Here is a 15,825-nt window from a genome sequence, read left to right as displayed (position 1 = left end):
AGCCTCTATGCTCCACACATCCTGCACACATGTCCATTCTCATACTTACCTTTCTCAACCTAGGAAAATTATGTGGCCATCTCTTTGCTCCCGAATAGACCGCAAGCTCGAAAGGGCATAGATACACCTAATGTCTCTTTGCTTGGCTTATAGAAAATGCCTCATGGAATTTTGGGGAAATACACGAATGGATGCCAGAATGCACAAATGAATTAAGTATTGAATATTTTAAGGAATAGTATCGTAGACATTAAAAAATACTAAAATCATGATGTCTCAATGACATGGTTGCAGGAACACCAGAGAATGCCTGTTTCATACTTTTAAGCAAACATCTGTAAAACTAGTTTTCAAACCATTTTAAGTGATAAGTGCATTGTTCTTACTGTCTATATGCACATCTTCCCTTCCCCCTCCCCTTGCCTCTCCCGTTGTTCCCTCCAACTCTTTCCCTCTTCCTTCTGCCTTTTGAAGAAACTAGAATTAAGAGGGATTATTTGGAGATCCCTCCAGAGGCTGGTAACCTCAGCTGTGACATCTGGAATCCAGCCTGTTTTACTTGCTCGGTCCATAAAACATCCTTATAAATGTTAACTGGTAACTAACCTCTCGCTCTGTTAACCCTCTCCTTCCTGGCTTGGCAGTGGCTCTGTTCTGCATCTGGTCTTAGAATTTACATTCTTTTTCTCCCCTAGGGGGCACGTCTTGTCTTCACTGGTGATGCCTAAAACTGCCAGGCAGCAAGCTACATATCATAAAGGCCTTAAGGGATTTTTCTCCTGCAGTTTCTACGTGATGTCCATTGATTTTTCAGGAAGTGCCCCTGCACTTTTCCTGTCTCCCTTGGGAGAAAATCTAGAGTCCTCACCCAGAATGTATGGTCTGATCAGCCCTTCCATGACAACATTGAATATATTTATGGATAAGGTCTTTACACAAGGGAGCCTATGCCCTCACCAGAAGAATTCAAAACTAATAATGCCAACGTTTGCCTGGAAGAAAAATAACCTAGAAACTCACATGAGAATAAGACTGTTTTCTTTTAACTTATTCCTTAAAGCAAAAAATTAGATTAAGACTAAAGAGGAATGATATTTGAAATGTGCTACTGGTCAACCTTCTACTTATGGACATTATATACGTTAACTGTGTGCATGTGCATGTGAGTCGTGTGTGTGTGTGTGTGTGTGTGTGTCTAATATCTGTCATCATAGAGCTGATGACTGCAAGGTTCAATATTCTAATGAAGGGGGTGAATAAGGATGGTTTGATTTTTGTTTTGAGTTTTGCCAACAATGATAGCAATAATGATAGTAACCGCCATTAACAGAGTGCTAATGACACTATGTCACATTTTGCATGCAGTATCTTATTTAATTAGCAAAACAACCTGTAAAATCAAGACTTATTATCTCTACTTTACCAAGGAGAACTGCATGCTAAAGCTGACTACTAATGCATTTGAGAAGCTTGCCAAATGTCTCACAGTTAGGAAGAGGGAAAGGAGAGATTCAGACTGATCACAAACTCTACCCTTAGCTACTGCACAATACTGCCCCCCAATCAGTCCAACAATATTCTACTTCTACAGCTTACTTTCCCCAATTTCTTAAAATATAATCCTGTCATTGCATAACTAATCAATGAGAACAATGACTCTCAGATATGATGATAGCTCGGGAAAACACCTTTTAAGTCAAAATGGATTTTATTAAAAAAGCGTAACCCTAGAACCCACTGAAGTCATGTTGAATCAGGCTATCTTCAGGCAGGACTCAGGAATCTCTGTTCAAATGCCTCCCCAGCCAATTCTGATGCAATGTCCTTGGTACCGCTTTGTTGACCCATAGCTGGACACCATGTCTTAGACAGACTCTAAAATTTTGGCCACGGACTGTGTCTGTCCCAAAAGGCCTGGCACATAGTAGCCTCTCAACAAATTGTTGTTGAACTGAATTGTTGAACCACCGATTTTTATAGTGGTGTTTCCCACATTGGAATAATAATGAGCACAATATTTCCTTTACTTTTTAGAAGGGGAAAACCATTCAGTCCCATGAAGCAGCTCAGCCTTTCAAGCTTGGAGGAGGCAGTCAGGCAGCTGTGATGGAATCTCTCCAGCAGAGTTTTGCATTAAGGAGAAAGGCTACACTCAAGGTAGACATTTCCTTCCTAGGGCAATATGGGCATCTATCATTAAGGTTTATAGGTATTTGTATATGTCATTACTGTTATGGGTTTCTCCTGGGTCCTGGGGAGAATCAAGTTGAATGCCTATAAAAATACAAACTCCTAAGAGAAAGATGCTCTCTAAAGATATAGTATTACTATAAATTTCAACTGCTTCCCCTTGCTTGAAAATGCTGTCCTGGTGAGAACGATCACTTATCAGGTGTTGGCTCATTTCCCAAGCTAGTGGGAAACCGACCTAACTCTCAGGCGTCCTGAAAATGGAGGAATGGGGTCACTGGGGTAAAGGGCAGAGAAAATAGCTAACAAAAAGTGACAATAATCTGTTTTTCAAATCTGTATCAGTTACAAGTACAGCCTTACCAATAGTTGGTGCAATAATAACAAAAACATGGGCTTACAAACAACCCCATTATCTGTTCTTAAATGGAATACCATCTTCTTAAAGGAATTTGTTTCACTTGCTGGCTTTCTTACCGCTGCAAGGACCCAACCCAATTCGGCATGTGACAACATCAGGGAGCCTGATTCTCCTCCTTACTCCTCAAGAACTATCAGTCATCTCGATCTCTATCAGATTTTCACAGTAGCTAGCTGTTTGAACCACGACAGTTGCTTTGGAGTTAATCTTTTAAACCCAAAGCCAAAATCCCCTTACCCATCTCATGTATATGAGAATAAACGTCTCTGAACTGTTCATAATCTTGGAGAAGTGCCATCCTTTGGCCTACAGATAAATATGTGCTTTGCTAGTTCCTGGTGATTTTACGCCCAGTAGGGAGGTGATGCCTACGTAAAAGCAACGTTCTCAGAGGAATTGGATACGTTTGTAGATAGACGAAGGGGATGTAAATTGTACAGCCATTTTGAAAAGTAATGGTGCACTGTGATTAAAAGACTTGGAAATATTAACAACATGTATTTTTTTTATGTGTTGGCCTTATTCTAATATACATATTTATACAAATATTATAATTACTATAAAATATGTAAAATGCACAAACATAACACAAATATGTGTTATGTGTTATGTGTTATGTATATGTATATGTATATGTATATGTATATGTATATGTAAAGGACAGATGCCACATATCTGCATATTATTCTACTTGTCACCTTGTCCTATTCTATGCATTTGATGTCGGCAACTCTCAGACCTCTGTTTTAACTCCTCATTTCCAGGAGACCTGCCTTCTCAACATCTCTTGCATGACTAACAGACGTCTCGCAACTGAACTCTGGATATTCCCTGCCAGACCTGTCCTTTCCACAGTCTTCCCCATTTCAAATGGAAGCTTCAAAATAGGTCAAGACTCCGGATGTACACAATCATTTTCGGTATCCCCACTCCTCCAAGCCACCATCATGTTGGAGGTCAGAAGAGAGCTCCGAGTGGATTGACATATTACGTGGTCACCAGCAAGTTGATAGATCTGAAAGCCTTAGGAATGGATGTGACCACCTAGAAAAGGGGTGGGAAAAGAGAAAAGAATAAAACCCAAGAAAAATCTTCAAGGAACCTTAACAGAGCTCAGATATAGAAGGCAGAGGCTTGAGAAGAGTTGGCAAGACGACTCAGGCCCTCAGTTTTTTGGAGGTGAGAGTATATATTAGATTAGCATGGGAGGCAAAGCTAGGTGTGCTCTGGGAGGGGTTCTGGGGGAGCAGCTGTGTCACCCTCCTATGGATTGTTCCAGAAACTTCCCATCATAGAAATAGTGCTTAGGCCTAGGATCACTGTGAGAGAGGACTCGAGCCACCACCACAGAAAGCAGTCCAGCCCCATCTATCACCTCAGATTCAACAGAGCCAGGTCATGTGTTCTGTGGAATGAAAGGAAAAGGACGAGTCAGGTCCTCACTAGGTGGAGTCCAGGGTCAGAAGGCTGTGAGGAAACCCCTGTCTGTGGTTGTACAGTCTTCTCCATCTTATCTCGGGGCAGCAACCCCCATTGGCCATCACAATACCCAAGTTCCTGTTAGGTGAGCCAGGCTGCCACCCAAGGGGCTGTGCTATTAGGAGACAAGGGAGTCCCTGAGAGAACATTGTTGTGAGTGACAGCAAAGGGTGAAGCTGGGCCAAAATTGGAGCTACTGTCTCCCTAAGCCTCAGTCCAGCAACACCCTGGATTCTCTGTGTATTTACACTAGGAAGGAGAATCTGTCATGTTAATTTAAAAACCCTGGTGGTGCCTGGGTGGCTCAGTTGGTTAAGTGTCCGACTTCGGCTCAGGTCATGATCTTGGGGTTCATGAGCTGGAGCTCCACATTGGCTCTGTGCTGACAGCTCAAAGCCTGGAACCTGCTTCAGATTCTGTGTCTCCCTCTTTCTCTCTGCCTCTCCCCCACTCGCACTCTGTCTCTCTGTTTCTCTCTCTCTCTGTCTCAAAAATAAATAAACATTAAAAAAAATTGAAAACCCCTGCAGAAACACCCCCCCCCCAAGAAGTCACTGATGGGTGAAGGAAGGAAGAGAGCACAGAGGAGACCAGGGGCTGAAAGGAACTGAAGTCTGGCCGTCCTAGGAGCAGACGGGGAGCAAAACAGTGCAACACCAGCCCCCAGGGCAGGGTGAGTAGGAACTGTGGGGTAGGACTCTCATTCTGCCCTCCATTGGCACCAGAGATTCCCAGAGGAAATTAGGAAAGGAGTCCTAAGGAAAACTGGATTTCCTCTCATAAAAGCCTCTGAGGTCCATTTAGACTTGAAATATTCTTAGAAATGTAAATTCTGGGATATTTATTTCCTAACTTGTCTTTATAATATGCATGACCTGCTTTTATTATTTTTAAATCAACAAAAAGAGGACTTAAAAGGAAATGACCATGGTTTTTGCACTTATGATTTTTCTCTGTATTTCTAAGAGATTTACTTACATTCATATCACAAATCTCATGTCTGATAGTTGGCAAATATCCCATTTCATTGACCAAACAATGAAGTGCTGGAGAGATTAACGAACCTTCTAAAAGTCAAAATTCTAAACACTAAATCCTGTGGGTAATTTTTCCCTAAGCACAAATTCCCTATTTCAACATGTTCAAGCAATTGCCAAATTATAATTTCTGCTTTTGCCCCAGATTTCAAATTGGTTGGGGCTACACTGGATGATTTCAGACAAATTTTTCAGATATTTAAAATGGCATCTGGCTTTACTTCCCTTAAAATACTGTTGACTATGATTGTTTTCCTTTCCCCCGCCTGAGGCTTCTCAGAACCTCAAGTTCGGTTGGTTTTTTTCTTGAGGACATACATCAGATGGAATTTCTTTTTTCTTAAATGCCTTGAGTGGGAACATTCCCTTTTGTCAACAAATGCTTTAGGGGTATTAAAGTATTTAAATACTTTACATATATATGTGGAAGATCACTGATGTGTTATCGAACCCCTCGCTCAAGAGTAAAAGCATAGTGATCTGACAGGAAGCTTGCAAATTTCTATTTTGCGTTGTGCTGTGAAAAATTCAAAGATGACTTTAATTTTAAAAATCTTGTAACATTTCACTTACATAAATGCTGTCTCTTATCTTTAGTTGAATATTTTCTTTCAGAGAGATTGTTTTAAAATATTGTTTAGAGTCTGTGAACAACTATTACAGTAAAAAAAAAGATATAGGTTCTGAAATACCACAGCAATTGCTTCCTTTCTTACAAAGTATAAAAATCCCTTAGTTGTGATATGTTTAAAAAATATATTTTATAACATGGATATTATATTTGATGACAAATCAAATTTTTGAACAAAATCACAGATGCTGGTGCCATTGGGGGCTCATTTACCTAAATAACATCTATCCACTTTGCTTAAATTTCATGTTTGGATGAAATTTATATTATTAAATATGAGTAAATATTATTAAAATATCAATGTCTTTGCTGTGAATTGACTTAATCTATTTTCCTTCCAAGTCTGATATAGTGAATACAGTCAGGCAGGGAGAAAAAGAAAACAAACAAACAAACAAAAAACCAAATCACAAACTAATAGCGCATACAAACCGCCACTGCATAGTTTATAATGATAAAAACAGAGGGCAAAATATAACTTTACAAATGTTTCTCTCTTTCTCCTTCTTTCTTTTTTTCAAGCCCACCAAGTGCCAGTAATTACTCTCATAGGCAGAATCAGAGAAACAAAATTGCACTATTAGGAGCCAAGAAGCAAGAAATGTGTTTTAGAAAACATTTCAATGAATGTGATTTCCTACTGAGTTATGGTTTTGCCAGGTAAATGACTCTTTTGACCAATTCTCAAATGTAAGCCTGGAATGAGTAAACATTATTGCTCAAGCTTCTGGCTTAGGAAAAACACACACATAATCTCATGTCCACTATCTTTCCACATTGAATACATGTACAAACGGTCTTCACTTAATTAGTCTGGGGGAGAGGCCAAAGAAGGAAAGGCCAGTAGCTGGCATGGGTGAGCAGTAGATAACAACTTGCTAGGAGGGGACAGGAATCAATTCAGAAAGGTCTGCTTTGTTATTTCATAGTGACAGCGGCCAATGAAGCTCGGAGAGCAGATTTGCCAAAAAAACAAAGAATCAAGGTCTAATAAGCTTCGAAAGTTGAAAGACTTGACGGCCATTTAATTCAATAATCTCCCATCTCAGCAGAGGGGAATTTCAAGTCTGGAGAAGTGACGTGGCCTGCTGAAGATTAGACAGCTGGTAAGTGAGAAAGCCAGGCTTTGTACCAAGATATTCTGCGCTCCACGAAGAGCTCTTTTTATTATTCCCAATTCCATACTCCCATCCACCACTTTTTGAGGTGGATCCAGATGATAATGGATTCTACCTGGGGTTTAGTCTGTTTTACCTTAATACGGGAACTAATGCAGACATTTGGGAAGGATGGAGAAGACTTTGATGATGCACAGCAACTAACACTTTGGCTTAATCAGAAATCAGTTTGAAGACGCTAAATACCTTATAACCACACGAAGCCGATGTGGGTGGGGAGGGTGGGGGAGCAGGAGCTGGACACTCATACAGAAACAAAGCAGAGACTCGAATATCAGGAAGTGATGGTTCTTTGTCAGGACAGTCTAAAAGAAGGTCTAAGACAATAGCTTTGCATGTCAGGTGCATCTACATGAGGGCTGAAGGTCGTGGAGGGGGAGAAGGTGGGTTTCATTAACAAGGTTCACTGATCTCTGTCATGTGGGCATGTGGGGACTTCCCAAGCACATTTCCCTAGGAAGTTTCCCACTTCTGCTGAGTCGTAAAAGTACCCTGTGTTCTGAGCAGGGCTTTCCACTGTGGTCCAATACTTTTGCTTCACTATCAGAAAGCGACGGCTGGTGCATTCAAACCATCAAGAGAAAATAGGTAGGTTTAATTCACAGAACGGTTTGGGCACGTAAGGCATTTTTTTCTTCTATCCTCAAGCAGCCTGCTTGAACGTGTAACTTTTCTCATGTTCTAAGTTCATTAAGATCGCATCTCTTTTTAAAAATTCCGGCCAATTAATAATGAATTTCTGTCATGTAGCTGATTCCAGTTAATCAATGAGGTCACCAGAAACATTGAATCCAACGTTGTTCATTAAAATTGTCCCCATTCTAAACCACCGATGGTTTCTAAAAATGTCAGATGAGCAGCTATTAGGATAATGATCACTAATGGCGACATGACCTCCGGTGTCTTGGCCGCACTTTAACCCTCGAGGTCGAAGTTCAACTATATCCATTAAAGCTCACAAATTCAACAAGAGGCACGGGGCTTAACTGTCACAGAAATGGTATCCAGTTCAAATCCGCTGATTTGGCTTTCTGGCCCCACGTGTTTTCCCAGCTTCTGGAACAGAGAATTCTACTTGGGCTGTGTGTTTAGTTGGTACCACTGCCTGTGCTCCATTGTATTCTTTCTAACCTGTAACTCATTACCAGTTGTGTTATTCCAAGTTATGGGAAAGAAGATATTCGGTAATTAATTTTGTTGGTGACGCTGAAAAAGGCTTTTACATAACCTTGCACGCTGTGCAGTGCCAGTTTAATACAATCCCATGATTCCTTCTCCGCAACTGTAAAATACAAAAACTCTAAAGATCAAATTAAAAAAAAAAAAACTAGCAGCATATTTATTTAGTGGTAAAACCTGACTTGCACTGATACGACCTTATTTCGAGTCTATTTATCTCCCTTTAATGTGAAGATCTATGGCTTTCATTGTAAAAATTAATGCGTTTGATTGGGGGGAGCTGTCCCGGACCCCACTGAAGGTCATTATATATCATATATGTGCATATGCACTGTACTGGCGTTGTAACATCTGAAAAAATAATCTTGGAAATCAATGCGACAATAAATTATATTTAATATAAAAAACAAAAGCAAAATAAAATTTAAAAAAATCTGAATTCCAAGACAGGACTGCCCAAATTAGTTTTAGATAAGGGATTGTGAAACAGAAAAAGTAAAAAGTTCGGGTAATTTTCTAAGCCTACAGAAAGTGATTTTGAAAACTAGGTCTCTTTGTTTTTTTTATTTTAAAATCTTTGTTTTAATGTCTGTTTATTTGTTTATGTTTTGTTTTTTTTGAGAGAGAGAGACACAGAGACAGAGTATGAGCAGGGGAAGGGGCAGGAGATACAGAATCCATAGCAGGCTCCAGGCTCTGAGCTGTCAGCACAGAACCCGCTTTGGGGCTTGAACTCACAAACCGTGAGATCATGACCTGAGCCGGAGTCAGAGGCTTAACGGACTGAGCCACCCAGGCACCCCTGAAAATTGGCTCTGTAGGGCTCTGTGAAGACAGCTCGGAGCCTGGCGCCTGCTTCGGATTCTGCATCTCATTCTCTCTCTGCTCCTCCCCGACTTGTGCTCTGTCTCTCTCTGTCTCTCAAAAATAAATAAATGTAAAAGAAAAAAAAAATTAGATAAGCAAATCTTATTTGCAGCCCATACATTCAGACTCTTTATCCCCTAGTAGATTTTGGTTAGGCTTGTATTTCATGCTATTTTGTTGTTGTTGTTGTTGTTGTTTTCTTACTTTACTTTTTGTGTTACGTTATTTTATTTTCCAGTTTGTGTATTCATGAAAAACAGCAGATTAAGAGCACTAGGAACTCTCACACAACAAATCCATGGTGGGCATGGGCCCTGCAGCCTTCCTGATGCTGTTAGGGCAGCACCTCATGGCTGTTTTCCTGGCTACTTCTTGTGATGAGAGACACATTTATCCAAATAACATTCAATATTTGGCCTCTCGGCTGAGACCTCGGACAAAGGACCTAATTGTAAAAAGAAGTGCTGTTTATTTGACCCATGCCTATTGCACCTCATTCATTTCCACTGCAATCACAGAACCCTGCATGCATCTTATTCACCCTTAAAAATAACCCCTGAAAAAAAAGGGGGGGGGATAGGTATCTTTCAAGGTGTGTTCCAACAACGAAGCCTTTTTTTGCTTTCAATGTATTGCTCTGTTTTTCACAGTTTGGATTGGAACCAGCACTCTATTTAAAACCAGCCTATTAGTTTTTAGTTGCCTTTCACAAGGATTTTATTTTTGTGCACCTTGGTACCAAATTATATATGTAAGGCTTCTGGACAAAGAATATTAAGTAGCTCTGATCCCTTATTGATTCTGATACTGAATTCCACAAGGGAGAGAGAATATGAACACAACCATAACATCAAAAGACCCTGTTTTGGCAAGAAAAAAGTTTTTAAAATATTCATTATGTACATGGTTTTCTGTTCAGGAAGCTCATCTTGGGTATGTAACTTCCAGTTAGAAAAAGGGAGAGAATGAGATGGAGTTTTGTGGTCTGGGAATACTCAACTCAACTTTTATTCAACAAGACGCGAGGACCTTGGAGTATAAAATCCAACTGCACTGGCTTTTATTGTCCTCATTGAAAACAGAAAAGAAAGTAGACTTTTGGACTCGGTATGTGCTCAGGTCCTAGACTGGAAATCAACTAACATCGACACTGACAAGAAAGTAAGTGGCGGACAGGCAGCCTGTATCTATTCATCCGGGTGCATTCTAAGTGCATCTCATTTAAAAGAGGGCTCTTTAAAAGTTCACCAACAGTGATTATTTCCAGTTGACAGTCATGAGCTTTCAATAAATGTCTGGTTCTTCGGAACTCAGTAGAAACCTCAGTGAGGAGAAAAGCAGAAACCACGAAGCCACAGGGAAGTGACAACTCCTATGAATTAGTGTGACTTCAGAAAAACAACCACCAACCTTTAAACAGCTTAAGCGAAATGTCAAGTAAATCAAGTATACCTACCATAGGCTAAGCCTGGGTTATGATAATGTTAACAAATGACTATGTATTATCACAATGAAGAAAGCACGTTGCACTTGATGGCAGCTGGGAAAATTATGAAAGTAAACACCAATATACACCAGACCTAAAAAACTATTTGGCAACACAGAAGAGAATTTCATAATCTCCCTTTTACATTCACAAAATGTTTAGGAGTATTTCTGTTAATCCTTTAGCAATAATTGTGTTCTTTTAACCCAAGGTGAGGAGTTGGCATGAATCACGTGAAAAGGGAACTAGCTAGTGAGCCTGGTAAATATATCGTTTGCCTGAAGATACTGGTGAAATGCTCCGCATGTCTAGATTTAAGCGTCACATGTAGCCAGATGCTCCCATCTATCTATCCATTTTTCATGTACTTTCCTTTTTACATATTCAAGCGAAGTGCTTTTTCCCCACTTTTCTTAGAGGGATATTAACTTAAAAGGCCTATAGAACGCAGGCTATCCAGGCTGGCATGGTATACTTTATTCATTCTTAACTAGACTGTAGTATTATAATTAACGTAGAAAATGTACATGCAAAATAACACAGGTACACCGTGAATATAATTATCCCTCCCATCACACATTGTCCCATAGGGAACTACTATTTAAAGCTTCTTAAGCATACTTTCTGGAACTTTCTACACAGCTTATTGTGCACAGCGTCCTTTTTTTTCTCTTAGTGTCTCAGGAAGCATTCTATGTCAGTATTTCAGTACCTAGTGAGGTGATTCATTTAAACAAACGGCTGAAAGGTCATCCATTATGTGAATATTCCATGATTTATCCAATCATTTTCCAATTAGTGGGCATTTTAGAATATTTCTAGACTCTTATTATTAATAAGAATGGACACATATCTTTCATACGTGTGTTAGGCATATCTATAGGATATATTCCTAGAAATAGAGTTGTCAGGTTAGACAGTATCTGAATTTAAAATTATGAAAGATATTTCTAAGGTGTGCCTCAAAGATATTGTACCAACGCACATTTTTATTAACATTGTTTAGAATGCTTCATTTCCCCATACTCATCAATGATATATATTACCATTTTTGGCCAATATAAAACTGAAAATTGTATTTCACAGTTTTAAATTTTAATATTAAATTAGGAGTGAAACTGAGCATCTATTCATATTTCCTAAGCTTTTTGTATTTTCTTTTTTTGTATTGTCTTTACTAGTGTTCTTTTCCCCTTTTTTTCCTATGTTTTTAATTGATTTTTATGATAAATTTAAACCCAAACACAATCATGTATGTTGCAAGTATTTTTTTCTTTTCTTTTTTTTTTTTTTTTTTGAAATCCAGGTATATTGGCCCCAAGAAATGTTTAGATAGTGAGGTTTATCAATTTTCCCCCTGGATCAGTGTTTAATTGCTTTTAATAAAAATATAGAGTCATTTTTGCAGAGAGATAAGTGGCTATGTTATTTTAAGTAATTAAAAGCATAGAACAAAGTTTTATTTACTGTTATTTTAAGAATAAATACATTTTAAAGGGCTTTTATTTAGGAATACTGGATTGTGAGTATTTTCATCTATAATACGTCAGTAGACGTTAGTTCTTATTTTTGAGAGTATACTAAAGGCTCCTGACATGGGAAAGTTGTTTCTACTGGTTTCCTTCTAGATTGAAAAGCAGCAGTCACCTCGAGAATACCCCTGCTACACGGAGGAGATTAAGTACCACAGAGGGGTTTTTTTCAATCTAAGGGCCCCATACACTCCAGTTTGCCCAGCTATGGGAATGTGGTGGGATCAATAGGGCTGCAATGTATGAGGTCACAAAGCGGCCTCTCTCATACCTCATTTCAAGGCTTAAGTTGCTCTTTGCATCGTAACAAATTGCCTTACAGCTTCCTGCTCACCTCTGTCAACTTGACTGAATTGGATACCCCTGGAGGTTCATGGCTTTGCCTCTGATATAACCTGCTTAGGTAAACCCCCAGCCTGTGCTGGAATTGAACTTTTAATAAGTAACTCAATAGAAAACATGAAATTGTAAAATAATGATATGAGGAGATTCCAACACCGAAAGGAAACATATTTTGAACCAATGAAATGGCGAAGCTATAGTTGACAAAATTAGTAGTAAAAAACATAGCAACTTTTTTTTAAAGGTGATTTACTGGGGAGCCTGGGTGGCTCAGTCGGTTGTGTGTCTGACTTGGGCTCAGGTCATGATCTCACCGCTTGTGGGTTCGAGCCCTGTGTCGGGCTCTGTGCTGACAGCTCAGAGCCAGGAGCCTGCTTCAGATTCTGTGTCTCCCTCTCTCTTCCCGTCCCCCACTCGTGCTCTCTCTCTCTCTCTCAAAAATAAACATTAAAATTTTTTTTTCAGTTGATTTATTTATTTTGAGAGAGAGAAAGTAAGAAGGGGCAGAGAAAAAGGGAGAGAGAATCCCAAGCAGTCTGACAGCATGGAGCCCAATGCAGGTCTCAGTCTCACAACATGGGGCTCCATCTCAGGAACCATAAGACCATGACCTGAGCCGAAATCCAGAGGCAGGACACTTAACCTACTGAGCTACCCAGGTGCCCCAATACATAGCAACTTAAAAAAAATTGTTAATGTTTATTTATTTTTGAGAGAGAAAGAGACAGAGCACAAGCAGAGGAGGGGCAGAGAAAGAGAGGGTGACACAGAATCCAGGGCAGGCTCCAGGCTCCGAGCTGCCAGCGCAGAGCCTGACATGGGCTCGATCTCACACACTATAAGATCATGAGTTGAGCCAAAGTCAGGCACCCAGGTGCCTCAGCAACTATTTTTTTTTTAAGTTTATTTACTTATTTGGAGAGAGACAGAGAGAGTGTGAGCGGGGAAGGGGCAGAGAAAGAGAGAAAATCTCAAGCTGGCTTTGCACTGTCAGCTCAGAGCCCAATGCAGGGTTCGAACTCACAAACTGTGAGATCGTGATCCGAGCCAAAATCAAGAGGCAGACACTTACCTGAGCCATCCAGGCACCCCAAGACAAAACAACTTTTTTTTTAATGTTTATTTATTTATTTTTGAGAGAGAGAGAGAGAGAGAGAGAGAGAGAGAGAGCACAAGCCGGGGAGGGGCAGAGAGAGGGAGACCTAGAATCCTAAGCAGGCTCCAGGTTCTGAGCTGTCAGCATAGAGCCTGACGCAGGGCTCAAACCCAGGCACCGTGAGATCGTGACCTGAGCCAAAGTCAGACACTTAGCCAACTGAGCCACCCAGGTACCCCAATATATAGCAACTTTTAATTGCCATTTGGAGAAAATGTCTATGGATTTATGACCGTGATTATAGCTATCTCACCACCACTTACCAAAAGCGATGTACATTTGTGTTCCCTGAGTTGTCTTTTCTCCATAAATGTTTGCTGTTTAAAATTAAAACCTCCCCAAACATTAAAAAGTAAACTTCTATTGTCTAATTTTTTTCTCATAACTCATGGTGCCTTTACATTCGATATCGTTCTGATGTGCGCCCGACTGTTTGCTGCTTATATTATAGATGACACTTCATCTCCAAGGATGACTTTATCTCCCCACTGTGCCTAGTGAACTCCTGGATAAACAGATCTCAGTATCATTGATTAGTTGTACTTGAACTAAATACACCTTCACACGCCTGGGATCTAAAGAGCCATCATCTCAACAAAAGCTTTTAAAGGTTTATCAGAGTGACAGGACAAAAATATGACATATGTTCAGAAAATTAAACAGCCTCATCTTCAGATCTAAAGAAATCTGTTACCGGGGTTTCCTGGTCCTGGAAAGGTAAACTGCAAGTAAGTGTTAGTGGCATTTCTAAGCACCGTGCAGGATAAACCTCTGTACAAATTACCATCAATAGGCACAACAGGGAAGCAGAAGCAGGAAGATTCATTTTCCTCTATTTGACTAGTTCAAATGAGTTTCTCTGCACAAAGCAATATATATGGTTCTCCAGCAGAAATGAAAAAATTTGAACACTATCACCTTCACCACAGTTCAAATGAGATATTAGAAGCTGTATACCACTCTGTGTGTGTGTGTGTGTGTGTGTGTGTATGCTTATACGTACACACACTCACACACACACACACACACACACACACGTATGTGTGCACCACAATCCAGACAAATAACTCCATTTAGATGCTCCAAGCTCTGGGATAAGCTAGTTATTCTCGTAGATTTTTGCTGAAAACATCTAAAAATCTCTCTAGCTGAGGCTAAATTTGCCTCCATTTTTTGAGGGCCTTCTTGGTGTCGCCGCCTTAATCTGCAGTCTAGATGGGTTTTCTGGATATCTGGACTCCTGTGAGCATGAAGATTTAACTCTCTAGGGACCGGATTCCTTATTTGTGTTACTGAGCGCTTGTTACTTTTCCTGTTCCATCCTGTTCTGCAGATTATGAGGACATCCTGGTCCGGGCACCTGTGCCTAGAATGTGGCCGTCAGCTCTCACGATGAGGAGGTTAAGAGCAAGGGCTCCACAGTCACTATCTGGGCTCAGACCTCTGACCGGCAGGGAGACCCTGGACAAGGTGCTTTGTCTCTGAGCCTCAGATTCCTAATCCACAAAATGGGGATAACCTGAGTGAAGATTAAATGTGATAACCCATTAAATATCCTTACAGTGTTGCCTGGCACATAATGATTCCCCTGTAAGTGTAGATATTATTATTTATTTCACTCCTTCCGGGCGCAGACTAGCAGGAGGACTACATGGCAGGGCATGGTTCTTGTGAGGCCCACCAGGGAACAGGTCCATCAACCAGGTGGGCGGTAGGAGGCTCATGGGACCAATTTCTACTTGACAAAGGCTAAGACTGCAGTCGCAATAACCAGAGCAGAATTGTAAGGTGAGGTGCGTGGGTTTTTTTAAGTTTATTTATTTATTCGGGGGAGGAAGGGTTGGCAGAGAGAGAGGGAGAGAGGAATCCCAAGCAGATTGTGCGCTGACAGCGCAGAGCCCAACATGGGGCTTGAACCCATGAACCACGAGATCATGACCTGAGCCGAACCCAGACAAGAGTCAGACACCTAACAGGCTGAGCCCCCCAGGAGCCCTAAGGTGAGTATTGTTTTAACCAGAACTGGAGAAGTCAGCAGAGTAAGAGGCTTCTTTCAGAGACTCTCATTCAGATAGACTAGAAAAGAGTTAGAAACGCTGGCAGCTGCTTGGAAATCAAAGGTTAATACGTTTTCCGGAAGTAGAGCGAGGACTGAGAATATCTGAGGACAGTTGCTACAACGTCATCAGAAAACTATTGAATAAACTCATGAAGGGTAAGGTTCATGGAGCAGGTAGGGATTAAGCCTAGAACAGGGGTCTGCCAACTTGTTCTGAAAAAAAGCCAGATAGGAAATATTTTCAGCTTTGTGGGCCATACAGCGTACG

The 15,825-nt window shown here is 40.4% G+C and overlaps 1 long non-coding RNA gene across 1 annotated transcript; it reads left to right on the top strand.

The window, feature by feature from the left end:
- The first annotated feature begins 12,305 nt into the window (after nt 1-12,305).
- On the top strand, nt 12,306-15,060 carry LOC125919465 (uncharacterized). Its single transcript, XR_007456875.1, has 3 exons — nt 12,306-12,403; nt 13,950-14,226; nt 14,832-15,060. It is a non-coding gene; the product is annotated as an uncharacterized LOC125919465 (long non-coding RNA).
- The last annotated feature ends 765 nt before the right edge of the window (nt 15,061-15,825 follow it).

This window comes from Panthera uncia, chromosome D4 (genome assembly GCF_023721935.1).
Source record: "Panthera uncia isolate 11264 chromosome D4, Puncia_PCG_1.0, whole genome shotgun sequence".
NCBI lineage: Eukaryota > Metazoa > Chordata > Mammalia > Carnivora > Felidae > Panthera > Panthera uncia.
The sequence above is the reverse complement of the archived record's forward strand: the minus strand, read 5'-3'. Positions and strand labels throughout refer to the sequence as shown.